At 38.7% G+C, this 15322-nt stretch overlaps 1 protein-coding gene across 1 annotated transcript in view; it reads right to left on the reverse strand.

Moving 5' to 3' along the window:
- The window catches only part of NAPB (NSF attachment protein beta), a 665740-nt gene that overhangs the window by 610449 nt on the left and 39969 nt on the right, over positions 1–15322 (reverse strand). The gene's annotated exons all lie outside the window — the stretch shown is intronic.

Consider the following 15322-nt stretch of genomic DNA (forward strand, 5'->3'; position numbering starts at 1 on the left):
GTTAAAGACAGAAAACATTACTAGTATGTGGCTGTGAGACATTTCATCAACATATTTATGGGAAAGAAATGCAAGTAGAAAATGCTGATACACCTTTACAGGGCATATTTACGAATCTACACAGACTGCAAAGAATACCAATACGCTCAGTCATTTCATTTATACTTGACTTTATCTATTAATAATTGAACAAGTGAATCTGAAAACTGGCAAGTATCAGAAAAGTCAGTATGCAAGCAGTTAGAAAGTCTACCATATTTTATCAGTCACATCCTTCTCTAACGCCAAAGATTCTTGCATGCTGCCCAGGCCTCCTTACTGTGAAGGAGCAACAGTGTGTGCAAGGAAAAACTAATTTGTGTTTCTGCCTCCTGTAAATATAGCAGTGTGTCCAAGAAAGTAGAGAAAAGGTTAATGTTCCTTGTTTTGTTTAAGCACGGTTAACGCTGGAGAATGCATATGCACTGGTAACAGCTGTTTAACCATGCAGCCAATATTATATGCTGTTGAGGACTAGCTATAGACTGTAGCCAATGGATAGCAGTTTCTGGAGGCTGCTCTTGTGCATTCTTGCGGGGGCTGCCATGTGGCAGGTAAGATGAGATGAAGATTTCATTTTTAAGCAGTTTGGTTTTATTAGGAACTCAACTGGTATGCATCATTTTCACTAAATGAAAAAAAAGATCCCATAAATGGTTTATTTTACTTAAATTAGATGAAGACTGCTGAAGGAAATAATCACATTACCCTCTCAAGAACAGGAGACATTTTGTTCTGTTTATATTTAAGGACTTCTTGATCACTTGCTCTGATTTTCCCCCCATCGTCTCCCCATCAAATGACAGTATCACATTGTACTATTTAGGGCATCACTCACAAAAATCACAGTCTTCCCTTTATTTAACTTACATTATCCACTGTACCCTGCATTTACTTCCAACATTTGAGCTATGCGCAGTTCAAAGTCAGCCATCTTTTTTTCAGAATGCTTTTGTAGACATGTAAAGCTTAGTTGTATTTTACACTTTCAACACTCAAATTAAATTATGCTCAAATGTACAAGTTTGTTAATGCAATTTATTTTTTTTTTAATTCAATGGCCTCATCATTTGTTCCAGCTTTTTATGTTTTTCTACCCTTCCCCATTAAGGTACCAAGACCATCTATAAGCCACTGTTGTCCCCTCATGTTTCTTTTTTTAATACCTCCCCATTTATTTACATCATATAAGCCACCACTGTTCAAGTCAGTATACTTTAGTTTATTTATTTTTTTTTTTGTAATACATGCAATGGTCAGTCTTACTTTACAATTCAGGTCTCCTGCTTTGCTTGTTCTTCCCTCCCAATGGAGCCAAACAGTTAAGCATTTTTCTGTCTTCTCCCTTCTGCAGTGAAACACTGCTACTCTATGCTACTAGTTTCACTTTTTTAACTCTTCAATGATCATCAAGTCCCCAGTATCCTCACTGACCTGTTCTTTGCTTTGAGGGCGAAAGCCGTTCTATTTGTCCACTACATGTACCTTCATGTCTATATCCTCCCTCCTACCTCGCAAAATCATTCTGATAAAGACTTCCTTGCTAAAATCTGTCTCTGTTCTTGCTCAAATTCAGGATAAACTACATATCCTAAATGTGAACAAGTATTTTTTCATTCCTTATAATTCCTTACTGTTCTTCCCCTCACTTCATATTGCAATTCCCATTTCTAATAGACTAGCTTACCTTTAATTTCTCTACAAACTGTATACAATTTATCTAAATATTAAATGATGGTCATATACCTTGTATCAATTTTAACCAATGTTTTTATATTATTATGTCTAATTTGTTATAATCATTTAAACTGCAGATGTTTTTGTTTTACTTTTGAAGACTGTAAAGTTATTCTTAAAATGTTTTGGAATAATTTGGAGATTTTCTCCCCAGGCCTTCATTGAAAATAGACTTTTACCCAGTCGGACTTTTCCGGTAATCAAATGTCAATAAACAAATTTGTTCCTCACCAAAGTAAGAGACCCACAACTCAATTATTCATAGTCCCAGTAATAGACTACAAGTCTGTTCATTTTCTATGTAGGTAGGCATCGTGAGCAAGCCATCACTGACAAGAGGTCATACCCTAGCTTTCTAACCCCTCCATGCTGTGGTTGTAACTTCCACAATCACTGCTACCTGGGAGTAATGCAAGATTGCATTACACACGTGGATAAGTCCAATAGGCTAATATGCAGTGTAGTCATCTACTCCAACACTCCCAGTGGGGTCAGCATTGTCACAGGTTAGATCCCCACCTCCCAGGGCAGATATACGGCGGTTAATTTCTCACTCTTACCACCCCTCCCCCAGCACTCAATTATCCAAGCCGCTAATCTAATTTGTGATGCTTGGGTCATAGTTATGGCTTTATCCCTCTATGCCATGTGGCAAGGAGACCCCTGGTTTCTTACTTCTTCTAAGGCTCTCTAGGCTGCTTTCCTCTATAGCCAATCATTTTTTTTTAGTTTGCTCAGTACCTTGGTAGTATTTTGTCTCTGCTGCAACTCCTTGTTCTCAGACAATGAAGATCAATTAGATGCAAAACTATAACTGAATTCATCACCCTTTTCACAACTCCAGCAGTCCTGCTCTATACAGACCAACGACCCTCCCTCTTCAGCTCCCATCTCCAACTTTGAACAATACGGTGCAAGGTCGTGTGATACTAATCACCCACTTCATACCATTCTGTTTCTTCATGTTCAGTCTGTGAGGTAGAAATACTGTGGCCCAGTTCCCCTTCCACAAGCCCTGAGGAACTTTTATTGCTTACTGACCCCTCAAAATTTGGCTTTTGTCCCTTCCATAGCACCTTTAAGTTAGCTACAAATGTCACCCATGCTATACCACCGCTTGACTTAATTTTGTCTTTGAGGGCCTAGTAAGCTACTGTTTTCAGAAATAACGTTTTAAAACAGTCCTGAAATATTTTGCCACCACTAATCACCACACTATGTAGCCCTAGTGTCCTGTTCTCCAACCACTCTTCAGCAGCGCACAAATACAAAAGACACAACACCTGCCTTGAGTATCCCTAGTCAGTCATCCTTTCTACTGACCTCGTGTGGTCTGTATCTCACCAAAACTAGCCAAGGGCCTTGAAAGCTATAAGAAACTGACCTTTCACATATGCTCATAAGTCTTCCTCAGAAATGCTTCATGGTATTCCTGAAATGTGAAGATTCCCCAAAACGACAAGTTTCATTCGACTTCATGGAATACATTTGCACATGCTGGCTTCAACATTTTACTTCACTAACATTAAACCACATCTTCTAATTTCACATTCTGAATTCATTTTCTCTTAATTTTTTTCTTTTGCAGAAGGAGACAAGCTGAGAGTCTCTTTTTTTTGAAACTCCCTCCAGTGTCTATAAAATTAATTTAAATGTCATAGGAATATGACCATTCTGCTTGTTTCTCCACACTTTTTAGGGGTTTCTTTACCATTTTCCATGATCTTTTTAGCCTTAATGGGCAGCCTTTACTTAGGGAATTCTTACCAAGGAAATCAAGCCATCACAACTTCACAGAAAGCTAATCACACATGTTTGTCACAAGCCATATTCCTCTGTCAGGGGGAGGTTCTGTCTGATGTCTGACATCCTGATCCATTATTTTCTTTCATGTACACAACCCTGGGCAAGAGGATGCACTATAACTGGTCCAAGTATTGGCCACCCTTCTAAGCTGCCACGTTACTCACAGTAGTACAGACCTCAAGTTTCTCAGGTTTTCTTCTGCAAGTATATGTACTGAACCACTGCCACTTGCCACAGTTTTTAATATTGTGTACCTCTTCTAGACAGTACTTAACTATGTCACTACAGGTACTACCTTATGCCGACACACAAAAGATTTAAACCTAAAAATTATTTAAGCCACTACATGCAGAAACGTTATTAGAAGTACATTAGGACTGAGATGCAAAAATGTGCGAGTGGCAGGAAAAAAAAAAAAAAAAACTGAACACATGGGTTGGGTGTGCCTTCATAGCCTACCACGGCATTATGGCATCTGCTGAGAGAGTGTCCCCATCCGACAGTACAGAAACTAAAAATAAATAAAATGCAACATGCAGAACTAAGCATAACAGAGAAGAAAACCACAACAGTTAAATCAGTTAAGAAGGCCTGAGTCAAGTCTATAATTTCTAAATATTACAAGACAATGGTGTGCCCCATCCAAGGGGGGGGATTTCACTTTCTGATGGCGTGCAATGACGTTCATATTCACCTGACTTGTGCAATGACGTTCATATTCACCTGACTTGTTTGCACTGTCTTTACAGTTAGACATAGCTCTACAAATATAAATTAATTGCCAATGTAAGTTAATGACTCTGCTTAATCTCTAAAAACTTAAGATAATCTGTAAATGCTACCATCTGATATTTTGTCAGCCTAAATCTACGTGTGGCAGAGGACTGCCACACTGCAGTGGGCAAAAATTTGAAGTAACAACATCAGGAGATGACTTTTCTTATTGTTTTTCTTGGGTTTTCATGACGCTGACGCTTTCCTAAACATTATAAACTACATTAATCCAGTGAACAGATATACACATCATTTCAGCACAGGATGGTAAATTTTAATTTTGCAGTAAAAAGTTGAACATTTGTAGTCTATAATGTCAAGCGTTTTTTTTGTGTCTAAAGCTTCAGAAATGACATTTTGTATATGCTTGTCCAAGCTGGTTGACACTGGCACATTAGGGATGAGAGAGACCACCATCTAGATGCTATTACTAATGCAATTTAAAATCCAAGTTCAATACTAATAGACAGGCCAATAAACTGGTAAAGAAGCATTCTTACTAGGCTTTCGGATTTCAGTTAAGTGATAACTCTTCAGGAAATGGCAATTTCAGATTTGGCTTAAACCCTAGTTAAATGCTTCTTAAGTATAATTTTCTGGTAAACATGGTTAAACTAGGTATTATCCTCTACATTGGTGGCCTCTAGAGAAAAAAAGTCCACAATGTACACGAACTGTGGCCATTTGGTCCTTTCAGTCAAAATGCAAAATATAAATAATAAATATGTACCTTGCTAACATCTGTATCAGCTTTTCATACTTATTACACTGATGTAAGACTGCCATCAAAATCCTTTAATGGCAGCAATATCAAAGCAATCATGAGAGTATGAGTGGAACAATAAGCAGTGAGAGAAAGGCTGCTTTTAGAATATGCAATGCATGAGAAAAAATGTAAAGTACAGAGATATGAACAATATAAAAAATATGAAAGTGAAAGTGAGTGTGCGGGAAACTTACAGATGGTAAATCTACAACCACTGCCTCTGAAGTAGTTTTGCACAAAGTATTAAGGATACATGTTACTAACAATTGTCAACAGTCCCAAGTAGGCGTCTCCATTTTTGTACTTCATGCAACTCTCAGCATGTCACATAACTGAATAATGCTGCCAGGTCTCTCCTGAAAGAAGGCACTTGAGCCTAGTGGGATGAAATAAAAACAAACAAGATCTTACAGTATCCTGAATTTAAAACTGCTTGAAACTGAAAGCAAAGTGAGGAAAAAAATCACTTTATCAAACATTGCTTTCAAAAGGGAGTCTTAAACAGAAGGTTAATATACATGTGCCTCACGAAAATGCAGTATCAGATGACGATCTGATGTTCACAAGTGAAGGAAGAAGAAAACACAGATCTCTACCACTCAAATGGGTAGTCTACTTGTCTGTTTTATTAGTATCACTCAGAACCTACCACTTCAAGCAGGAAAAATCCTAACCTGAACATAACTGCAGACTTAGTAGTCCTTAAAATAGCCTTAAATAACAAGCAGATTTAGGTTAAAGGCTTACCACAAGCAAGACAGTAACACACAAAGAATGTATTGACCAAAGGTATTGCACAAAACCATGAGTAAAACTGTTGTTCATAAAAGCACTCTTCAGAAAACTATCACTGCTTAAGAGCTAAAGATTGCGAGACAATGGCAGGGCCAACTTCAAAATGTAACAGAGAAACAGACTACTGAAAGGAGTAGCCCAATATAAAGGAAACTCTGCTACCATTTTTCCATCAGCATCCAGCCTAAAGATATACCTTGTAAAGCACTAGATTAACCAAGGCGAGTACCATCGATGTAAGGCAGAAGTTAGAGATAGCAAGGGAGGATGAAAGTCTTGAAAGTTACCAAAACATCATCATACCTGTAAAACTGGTTACTGAAGAAAAGCATACAAATATGCACAGATGCTAAAGACTTTGTGCGACAGTATCTTAAGAGAACTCCTCCACAAATCTCAAAACAAGAGGATATATATTTAGCTATTTACTTGCTTACTTTCTTTGACTTTAATGTCTCCTCAGGTGTCCCTGAAAATAGACCAACTCTGTCAAACTGGTGGAAATGTGCCCAGGACAACAGGAGAGATGACATCAAGAATTGGAGGCCACTCTTGTTTCACACCGGCACTGGTGTAGTACAGACGTCTCACTAGCGAAGGTGCATCTAAATGCAGAAGTCCAGGGGACTGACTAATGCAAATCAGTCAAGTGATCTCCCGGAGAAATAGCACTAGCACTGGAATAATATGGTAGAGTGGTCCGAGACACACATTACCTCAGTATTTAAATTTATTTATTTTTGGTAAGGAGAACAAAAGAGAATGCCATTTTCTGACAGCTGATCCATTCACCCCCTATGGAATAGTTGTGGCTCATACCACAACTACAACTACAGGTTGGTACTGCAGGTCTGTCCGTGTGTGTGTGTGTGTGTGTGTGTGTGTGTGTGTGTGTGTGTGTGTGTGTGTGTGTGGCAATGTGTTTGAGAGTCTGTAGGGATATAAATAGGATTATATAGATGTGCATTTGTGTGTGTGCATGTCTGGGCGGTCGTCCTATGAGAAGTAAGTATGGGAAGCCACCTTTTTATTTTTTTTTGGGGGGGGGTGACCATGTGCATGTATTAGTGTTATCCATGATGCATGAAGAGAAAACACTAATATGGTCAAGTCTGACACCAAAAGGTGTTCGATTCACTCATTCTCCCAAAATAATCACACCTCATTGTACTGTATGCACAACACCACTACAAAAATGAAAATTTAGTCGGGGATCTAGGTACTTGGGTCAACAGCACCTCTCTTTTTTCTTTCACACAACAATGATAGTCAGGAAATCCTTTTATTCACTCTGGCTAATTGCTAAAAGAACATTAAGGTCTACAGAGGTAATCACTCCCTTATACTCAACACTAATCAGGACAATTATCAAGTACAATGCCCCCTTTGGGATGAAATCACATTATTCACCCTTTACTCAGAGTCTTCCCAACTTTTGTGGCGAGATGTATTGCTTACTGTGCCCATTAGAGACCCAATTGTCCTGGACCTCCTGTTTTATCTCAAGTCCAATATCTTCACCAATACTAGAACCAAGGATCTAAATCTTCAACAAAATATAGCAGAGGGATACGTTTATGACCCAAATCCTCCAACACCTCTGGAATAAACTTCCCGTACAGGTTAAGAAGTGTGACTCACCATCTTCCTTTAAACACAAGCAAGATAACTGGATGGGTATCCACAAATTTTATTGGGATTGACTGGTATGGTGCAGACTAAGATCAGCCACTGGCAACGTGGGAATGCTCATAAGAGTCGTTGGCCTCAGAATATTTATGAATCTTTACCCTTCTTCGAATATACAAGTCCTTTGACCAAGTGCAAAAAACTTCCAATGAAATGACTACTCGCATTGCAGATATAGGTATCCGTGTACAAACAACTCAAAATGAACCCAACATCACTCCCCAACTATATGCAGATGGATTAAAATGCTAAAATCCCATGGTCACCCAAGATTTGGATAGACTATTACCCACTTCCTATACTCATAGGACACACACAGCATCATCCCACTTCTCAAGGGTTCCTTCTTGATCTAGTCATACTGTTAAATAAAATTTCAAAATTCACAGGACCTGGCCAATAATACCCTATCTTAACTCTCACCAATTTCAGATTAGAAAAAAGGAATTTCCTCATGACTATTACCCCAATAAAAACAACCGATTGTGCCCCAATTAACAAGGTTTCCATAAAGGGCATAAAATATCTCCACTGCCCTTATAACATCTACTGCAACAAGAACCACAGCAGCAAACCAGGAACAGTATTTGTCAACTTGGTAAAAAAAAGACTGCAGCTCAGTTTAAACACGAGAAACCATCACAATATTTGCTCTATACAACCTCAGCAACATGCGCTTAATGTGGTCATGTAGTTCCAATATAGAAATCACCAAATCTGTATGACCTACAGTATCTAATACTTCTCTCCTAGGCCACTATCTCCATAAATAGAGCAATGCTCAGTTCTTGGGCCCATCTAAATTTTTCTCTCTTTATAACAAATCGCCAATACTAATCTCTTTAGTTTTCACATTACATTGATTATCTTTTTTGTGCCTCAAATCACAGCACCCCAAAACATCATTCAAATTATAAACCTCCTGCAGACATGGCCAACTCCTCTCCCTGCCAACAAACAATTTTAAACTCAAACCCATGTTTATAGGCACCCCCACAAAAAAAAAAAAAAAAAAAAAAAGCAAACCAGTCACACAATTTCCCCATTCCCTCTTATACAGTTAGCTCTACAAAATCTTATAAAAACAGACAGCCACTCTCCTTTTTGGACATCTTCTGTTTAAACTTCTGTAACAAGACATCACATCTCCCAGACTTCCAAGATGGCTGCACACTGATCAACAGCTTCATTTCAGCTCTCCTAGTCTGAAACAAAATGAAAAATAAGAGCCAGTGATATTCTCAGCTTGAGTAAAACTCAGTTTCTGGCTAGTAGATACAGTGCCTGGATGCCAGCAAAGAAGAAATTTAGAGAACCTGAAAGAAAATAAACTAGAAAAAGGTGAAGAGAAAAAAAAAAAAACTGGCTGGAAAGAATTCTGCAGCTGTTCAGCAAAAATCAGTTGAATCTTCAGCTTTGGTACAAGAGATGGCTTCCAGTAATTTACAGGAAACAAATCAAATGTACTCTGAGAAGATTAAACTAAATCAAACATTGAATGAATATATCAACTCAATAATAAAAGGCTGGAAAAATGGAATGAAGTTCAACAACTCTTAAAACAGGAGGAGATGAGACAAAAACGGTGATATATAATCAATCTTTGGGAAAGATTCCAGGAACAAATGGTATTCCTGTGGAAGTTAGGAGAGAAGAAAATGCTAAAGAACTGGACGGTTTTACTTAACAGTATTTCAATAGGTGGGTCTACACCAGCATATTGGACAAAAGCTGTGGTGTCTGTATTACCTAAATCATACCATCAGACTCTGCTTCTTACAGACCAGATTCAATTTTAAACCATGATTATAAAGTGTTTACGTTTTTATAGCTAAAAGAATGGCAAAGGTGTTGCCAAAATTGATAGATATGATCAATGTGTTTTTTTTTTTGTGAGGAGGTAAACATGTGATGACATTAAACAGAACACCGATGATCCCCAGTTAAGGCTCATATACATAACACAAACAGATAATAAATCAAAATGGAAACTGAAGATAATCAGGGGTTGAAATTCAAGAAACAGAGTGAGATCGTGAATGCAGATTCTCAAGGAGACTGATAACCATGCAGAATAGTATATTCATAAAGCAGCAGAAAGTACTGTAAGAAGTAAGCAAGCAAGAGAATTGAGATTTTGCCAATATGAATGATTGTAATTAGGGATACATAAAATAGGCAAGAGGAGGTGGAATTAATTGGAGAAAACTGGCAAAGGGACCAAGATATTGGGATAAAATAATGAGAGATGGCAATCTAATGGAGTGGGAAGAGGCCAAGAAGACATCTGGACTGCAGGCTAGAGACTGCCTTCCATACCAGAGATTGCAATCAGAGTATAAGCAAAGAGAAAGGGATAGGGAAATCTTAAGTGAAAGACCTGCTCTGGAAGAGTTTTTCATTGAATCTAGAGCAGAAACTGCTGCTAAAAAGGGATAATTATTACAGCATATAAAATATTTCATAATCACTATAACAATTAATCAGATGAAATTCGAAAAACTGGGAAGAGAGAATGGAAAAGCAATTTACAACAGAACATATGTATGCCTCCCAAGTATACAAAGTCTAGAAACTTTATGATGTTTGCTTGGAACTATTTGCATAGGTATTTTTATACTTCAAGCAGACTTCAAAGAATTTTTCCTCAGGTAAATAGCAAATGTAGGAGGAATTATGAGGAAGAAAGCGATAACTGGGAACATGTGTTTTGGGAGTATAAGGAGTGGACAGATTTAAAAAAATTCATTACACAGTACTCTGCCTGAAATATTGGGTGAGGAAATGCATATTACAAAGGAAATTATTCTTTTGAACTGGGGCACAGGATCCAAAATGTCTAGACATAGTAAGGCCTTATTAAGTTTAATTCTGTTGGCTGCCAAAAAAGCAATTACTCAAACATGGAAATAAAGTCTATCTGCATTTATTTTATTTATTTGCATTTGTTTACGGAGGTGGTCTGCTGGGCTGAGATGAGCCCATTTTCAGTGGAGGCCCAGGGAGCAAAGCTTCACAATAACACTAATGCAATACAGTAGAGCAGCAGCAGAAAGACACATTCTTTCTAGCATTTATATACAATGGAACACTTACAGGATTACAAGAGTAACAAATATGGACAATTAATCATAGATGCTGTGTGTTAGTTAAAAGTACATTAGCATGTCAGTAGCTTAGTACTCATAAGTATGCATTTAAATAGGATACAAGTTCAGGTATCTAATCTTGTCACTTCAGTATTGAGTTCAGTAGGTATTCCATAAAAGACGGCTTACTGAAGTTGTAGTGAAACTAAACAATTAAGATAGTAAGATGCAGGCAGAAAGTAGTGACGGAAAGAAATAATTAAAGGTGAGAAGCATACCTCTCAAACTTGAATCATCAAAAATTTGGTAAAAGCCCATGAAAAATAGGTACAAATCTGTATGATGATTAACAAAATGTGCATACATAATTATGTAATCCTGTCCACTCCAGTGGAATTATGGGACACCAGCTTTCAAATGCAAAGTAAAGAACAGACAAGCAAAATATGGCACCAGACTCCCCCTGCAGCCATTCTAATGTCCCATTACCTGGCTATTTCACCCCATTTACCATAAACACTAATATGCATACTGCTTTACTTCTACAATGACTATTTGGATTTTCTATTTACATTTCATAGCACAATGCAAACACTAATAGACATCTGCTAAACAAAGCAATACTGTCTCACAATGAAAATAGACTTGGCATTAAAACTTCTCTGCCCTTGAAACTCCCATTCATTGAAACCCACACCACATCCAAAGAAAATGCATCTGGCCAGTGGTGGATAAAGGTCACCTTTGGGCTGTTTTCAAATCATAGGCCCCTTGCACACAAAACAAGAAACAGACGTGCTCTTTGATACACCTTCCTGACATTATAAAATTATATTCCCTGGATAATACAGCACACTTGTTAGACTTAGAGCGCACTTTAAATTTATTCTTTGAACACTTTTCTAGTAGGCAATGAAACAAAATGCATGAACTAATGACAAAATTGCCAAATTCAGAACATATCCATAAAAAAAAGTCTACACACACACAGACACACACACACACACACACACACACACACACAAAAAAACGCTTCTAGCCTCGGAAACTAGTCTGCAGCAGAATTACACACACCATTTCTAATGATAATTACCTCACCAGCTGTCTATTGTAGCCTCACTCCGTTGTCTGCAACACAGCAGCTAGGAGTTCCTTCCATTCCCTCGGATTTTTCTGTCCTTGGAGTTCCATTCCCTCATGGCCGGCTGGAAATGAATGCAGGCATATTATTGTTTGAATTCTGATAGGCCGTTTCACAGAGCTGATGTTATTGCCCACGTGATGACGTCAGCTCAAAAAGCCGGAAAAAAAATTAGGAAATAAAACAGTCTGGAAATTCAGAAATTAATGGGTGTCACTCGGGAATCGTGGCACCCCATTATTTGGACCCCAAAACTCGGTAAAAACCGAGTAATTCGCTATAGTTGGGAGGTATGGTGAGAAGAGTGGAGGAAGACGGAGTCAGGCTTTAAGAGGTGTAGTACTGGTGCATGAACATAGCCATAAGGAGGAAAGATGTTGTTTCAGAGATTTTGAAAGTAATTGGATTACTAATGGCCCTGACTGTTGGTGGTAGAGTGTTTCACAGTTTGGCAATAGTTCGAGTATAGCTTCTGGCCAGCAGATAAGTTTGGTTTCTCCACTTTCAAGAGAAGCTGATTTTCAGATCCGAGATGTCTGTTTGGTAAGGGCAGGGCAGTCTGATGGCCTGAATATGATTTTGTGTGTTGTGATCAATTGTAGGTATGACATGTAGACAGAAGGTCAAGCCAGTCTAGAAGGTGTAGTGAGGAACAGTTGTGGAAGAGAGTATTTTGCATTGGTTGCAATTTTATTGTAGCATGTTTCCAGTTTCCATTTCAAACTGGACTGAATGTTAGTAAGGAGAGGGGCACCATATAATAGACAGGGAAATAGAAAGGTAGAGGAAAAGGGTTTGTCTGGTGGAGCATTTTTGTAGTTCAGACGAGGTGTTAGCAGCACAGATAATGGTTGCATCATCGGCATATTGGATTATAGAACCATGAGTAAGGGTGTTATGAAAGTCATTGATAAAGATGTTATTGGGGCCCTAGTATGGATCCCTGGGGGACACCTGTGGTTGAATTAAGGAATGGAGAGAGAGAGTGATGCCATTTAGTTGATTGACTGTGAGGTAGCTTGTGAACCAGGTTAGGTTGGGGGGGGGGTGAGAAGCCTAGTTTAGAGAGTTTTGTGAGAAGAGGGTAAGAAACTATATTGAAGACCTTGGAGAGATCGAGAAATAGAGAAGAAACAATTTTACCAGAATCTCTAGCCCGGTTAACTGTATCCAGGAAGGAGATGAGGGCAGTTATGGTAATATGGCCTGGCCTGAAACCATGTTGAGTTGGAGATAGGATGCGACTGTCAAGCGACAGTTAAGTAGATGGTTAAAAAGTTGAATATGGATGCATTTTTCCAGAATTTTAGAGATTGGTGACAGGATTGCAATAGGTCGAAAGCTGGAAATATCTATGTTGTTTCCACCTTTATGTAAGGGGAGAATATATGCCTTTTTCTAGATGTTAGGTACACAAGACTCAGACATCTGTTAAAAAGTAGGCTTATAGGGTAGGCGATTGAGCTTGCTGCCATTTGTAGGAATTTGGGGGTAAGGCTGTCAAGGGCATTAGCGCAGGGTTCTTTTTTTTTTTTAATTATTATTATAGTGGCAGATATAGGGGACAAAAAAGCTTGGTGCAGAGAGAGAAGTGGTGTTTTGACAGGATTGACCAGGAGATGTGGATGAGTATTTAAGTTGATTAATGGGAAAGTACAAGTAACACTGGATATAGTGTTTATGAAATGCTCCTTAGAGAGTGGCCAACTCAGTAGGTATTTTATCTGGATTTGGACAAGAATTATTTTTTGGGCCTGGGTTTAGTAGGGAATACAGTCCCAGAATAGTTTGGGGTTTTGCCTACTGTTACTTTGCAGATGTAGATCATGTTTTTTTTTTTTTTATCTTTATTAACTAGACGTTTTACCTGGTTGCAGAGTTGTTTGAATTGTAGTAGGTCAGAGGTGTTTTTATTTTTGTGCCAGAACTTTCAAACTTTGTCCCTAGCAGTCATGAATTGCTTAGTGGGTCTGGTGAGCCAGGTGGCATGTTTAGTTTTTACTCTCTTCTGATGGATCGAAACTAGATTGTTTAAGATCTGGAGAAATGTTTAGTTGAATGCCTCAACAGCCTCATCGAGGGTGTGACAGCCCTGCACTGGCCCAGTAATCAAGCAGCCTCAATCCTCACCACTTGCACCAGTGAGAGGCGTATACATTGGGAGGATGATAAGTACACATGCAATAATCTACAATTTCCCTTAAGAGCCCACAGAGATCAGTCTGGGGATAGTTTCTGCCTCTTTCTCCAGATCACCAATAAGACTCCCCACTGGCACAGCTATAGGGTTAAGATCTCAGCTGAGTGGTCAAGCCAAAACCTCCAGCACCCTCTCTGTCCCACCAGTGCTTTGTGCCCTTGTCCAAGTAGCTGACGCGTACGCACACACACGCGGGCACACACACGCGGGCACACACACACGGGCACACACACGAGCACACACACGAGCACACACACGAGCACACACACGAGCACACACACACACACACGAGCACACACACACACGAGCACACACACACACACGAGCACACACACGAGCACACACGAGCACACACACGAGCACACACGAGCACACACACACACACTTTGAGATTTGATTTACATATAAACACACAGACACTTGTGGGGAAGGCTGGCATAAGTTTACTAGCTATGTCCCCTTCTGCCCAGACTATAAGGTAGTTATCACTGCCACCAATCACTACTTATCAGCTACTCCAAGGCCCTTACAAAGGGTGCCCAATCCTACTGTGTAATGTTACTATTATCCAAATGCAAAGTGTGACCCAGAGTAAGGCTACTGGAGTGGCCTATACAGTGTCACCAAATACATATGCAAGTACTCTAACAGCTTAAATATCTCTAAACAAACCAGCCACAACTAAAAGGTTTAAATATATTTAATAATAAAAGAACAAGACAATACTCAAACAACACAGTAACTACACAGTTCAGAATCACAGGAAATATTTTAAAACACTGAAGGACAGTCTCGAATAAATACAGAAAACATCTAAACTAATCTTTACTATATTCCCATCTATATCTAAAAGATACTATGCCCTAAATAACTTGCTCAGAGCAAGGCAAAAGGAGATGATGGATGTTTCTAGGTCTAAGACAAGATACAAAATGCCCAGTTTTTATCTGAGAGAGTTCTTAAATTAATAATCAACATTACTGCTGGGTTAGCTCAGATGACATCACTCGTCACCTGGACTTCAGTTCCCAGGCTAAAAAGATACTTAGAATTTAACACCTCTGTGTCAAAAATACAGATCTCTCAGAAGTGTGCAGCTGCTAGGAAGTAATAAAGCAATAAAAACACTTTTACATTTAAAACCTAGCAATTATTTCTGTTTCAAGACAATAAGAAAACCTCTAGCTCTAGACATTGTGTCTGCTTGCTGCATTGAAACTGAGATAACACAATTGTAAAACATTACTTTTCAACTTATTTTCCTGAAGTTTTGCAAGTTAACTCTG

The sequence above is a fragment of the Protopterus annectens genome, chromosome 1.part2, assembly GCF_019279795.1.
Source record: "Protopterus annectens isolate FY-2018-M chromosome 1.part2, PAN1.0, whole genome shotgun sequence".
Taxonomy (NCBI): Eukaryota; Metazoa; Chordata; order Ceratodontiformes; family Protopteridae; genus Protopterus; species Protopterus annectens.